The sequence below is a fragment of the Clinocottus analis genome, unplaced genomic scaffold (genome assembly GCF_023055335.1).
Source record: "Clinocottus analis isolate CAN_PGR_092001 unplaced genomic scaffold, fCliAna1.0.p SCAF_5, whole genome shotgun sequence".
NCBI classification, from domain to species: domain Eukaryota; kingdom Metazoa; phylum Chordata; class Actinopteri; order Perciformes; family Cottidae; genus Clinocottus; species Clinocottus analis.
In genome coordinates this window covers 10,164,581-10,167,685 of record NW_027176207.1, presented here as the reverse complement: position 1 = coordinate 10,167,685, position 3,105 = coordinate 10,164,581, and positions in this window count along the sequence as shown.

The following is a 3,105-nucleotide window of genomic DNA, read 5'->3' as shown; positions in this document are numbered from 1 at the left end:
GGTGGGTAGAAAATGTGTCATCTAAGCACAGGAAACCGACTCATATGTCATACTTTCCAGTTTACCAGAAGTTTGGCCGTCGCAGCAGAACGCACACAATAATGACCACAATATGTGTTTGTGTTGCAATGCTCCACCCTGAAGAATAAGACGCAAACATGCCGGTTCACCTGAACAAGCAATGGGAGAAATGCAAGTCAAAACTGTGCAAACTGTTACATGAACACTATGACCTAGAGCTGTTTATAGTTAAGACAACATTTGAGAAAATAAACAAATGATTTATTCAACCAAATGCTAAAAGTAAGACTGACCAAGTTTAATAGTATCTTGTTTTTCAATATGAAGGATCATGTGTACCAGCTCTCTTTTAACAGGGAATGATTTTTTATTGATTAATTTTATAGCTTGATGTAGTAACAGCTTTTATTACAAAGAGAGTCATCTTGGTCTCCAAGTGTTTTTTTCTCAGTCATCTCTCCACACAGGCTTCGGTTCCCTTCTCTGCAGCCTTATAATTGTTACAGGCCCATCAACAGCCAAACCCTATGAAAGATTTTGTTCTAAAGTCAAACATGCACACTTCAAACAAATGCTCAAAACCTTTCCGGAGAACAAGTTAATCCTATTGAGGTTTCTCTTGGGCAGCCATCTATATGTATAACATTACAGAAGGGTGGAGTCGCACAAGTACACACTGAATTCATTAATGTGTGATGTCTTGTATTGTAAGTACAGGAATTAACAAGTACTTTTTCCTCTTTTATCTGCGTATTAGGCCTCGGGGCAGGGGGTTTGGGCGCAGGAGTGCTTGGAGCAGGAGACATCGGGACTGGCAGAGGTCAGGGAGCTGGAACAGGATACGTACCCGGAGGTCAGTGGTTTCCATTTGTCTACATCTGTTTATCTACATGACACCCAATAACATGTTTAAATGCGTGGGCCTGTTTCTATTTCTATGCATAAATAACTGCATAAATAAATAAATGCATTAATAATGCAAGTTGGAGGCCAAGTGTTGCATTGTGATGCAACTAGGAAAATTCACTGAACAACATGAATTAAGAGGGCTGCCTCATGCTGGTGAAACTTTGACATACCTGCTCGCACGAAGCCTCACAAATAAACCACGCTGCTCCTCTGAAACACCTAAAACCATGGCTGAAAAGTATTCTCTTCTCCTTAATTGGTCACACACTTTTATATACTGCTTACCTTGAAGAATAATGTATATCAAAAAAACGTTGTCTTGAACCAGGTGGCTATGGAGGCGGTCATGGTCCAGGTGCTGGTCAATATCCAGGAACTGGTGGAACCGTTCCCAAACCTCCTAAAACGGGTATTTTCTGTTTACTAATCAGCATTTTACAGTTCACTGAAATATGACTAAATGTTGATTTTTTTTGTTTGTTATTACCTTTTCGAACAGGTTATGGGCCTGGTGGTGCAGGTGTTGGGCCTGGCGGTGCCGGATTTGGACCTGGTGGAGCCGGATTTGGGCCAGGCGGTGCAGGGGTTGGGTCTGGTGGTACCGGATTTGGACCTGGCGGTGCTGGCGTTAGGCCTGGTGGTGCCGGATTTGGGCCTGGCGGTGCTGGATCTGGGCCTGGTGGTACAGGATTTGGGCCTGGCAGTACTGGATTTGGACCTGGTGGTGCCGGATTTGGGCCTGGCAGTACTGGATTTGGGCCTGGCGGTGCAGGGGTTGGGCCTGGCGGTGCAGGGGTTGGGCCTGGCGGTGCAGGGGTTGGACCTAGTGGTACCGGATTTGGACCTGGTGGCGCCGGATTTGGGACTGGCGGTGCAGGAGTTGGGCCTGGCGGTGCAGGAGGAGTTGGTTCTGGTGGAGCCTCTGTGCCAGGCGGAGGTAACAATGCAATGCAGTACTGTAAACACATATATTAATTTAATTTCAAAAGTACAAAATATATTATGACGTGTCTTCTAAATTGTTGTTTACTGTCCTTTCAAAGGACATCAAGTTTCAAAAAGGCCATTACTATGTAAATTACTATGTGAAGAAAATATGTTTGCTATTTCAGTTCTGTGTAAAAGTATTTTTTTCCGGTTTTAGTTCCAATGCTGCCACAGACTGGCCCGGCTGGGATAGGACCTGGAGGAAAGAGCGGCAGTAAAGCATCAAAACAAGTTCCAGGTAAAATGATTGTTCTTAAACGATGTGCAACATCAGTTCAGTTCAATTAAGATCAACCAGAAACAGAGAAGTTTTAGGGGCAATATTCTAACACATCATATGCTGTCACACAGGAGTTGGGGTGCCTGGACTCTATCAAGGTGGATATGTTCCAGGTCAAGGTATGTTGTAACAGAAGCAAACATTAATAAACAGATATTAAACAATACAATAATATATAATTCTGTGTTTACAGAAAATGTTATAACAGATTCTCTTCTCACCTTCCTTGGCTAGGCTTTGGAGGCCGTGGTGTTCTCCCTGGAGTGGCCACAGGATCCGGACTTGGGCCTCAGACTGGTGTGTCAATGCATTCTATGTTATATAATCACATTGTGGCCGACATGCTTGAAAACAATATTATATTACCTTTTTTCTTGCAGGGGCAGGAGTACTCGGTCAAGGGGGTGCTGGAACAGGAGGAGCTGGCAGTAAGTGTCACATTTCTTAACTTAGAAACTATATTATATTGTAAGCAGATGCTGTATGCATTATTTTAACTTTAAAACTAAAAGATGAATTAAAAATAAGAAATGTTATCCCAGGCTGCAATTGAGTACTTCACAGGATGAGCATCTCTGTGGTGTATTTCTCATCTAGCTGGTCGAGGACAGCAGTTACCTGGAGTTTTTCGTGGTTACCCTCTCATATCACCAAAGACAGGTACATGGGACCAATAAAGCTGCTTGTGGAGTTATATAACTTAAAAAATCAATGGTTAGGCAGAAAATAATTCCCTTTTTCAATTACAGGGGCGGGCAAATCAAAAAATCCAGCCAAAGTTGCAGCTAAATATGGTAAGGATACTTTCAGGGTTTCAACCTTGTGTACATGTGGCAGTTACATATTAATACAATGTGTTGCAGAAATAATGTAATAATTAAATATTTGGTATTTACATTTTTGTGAGC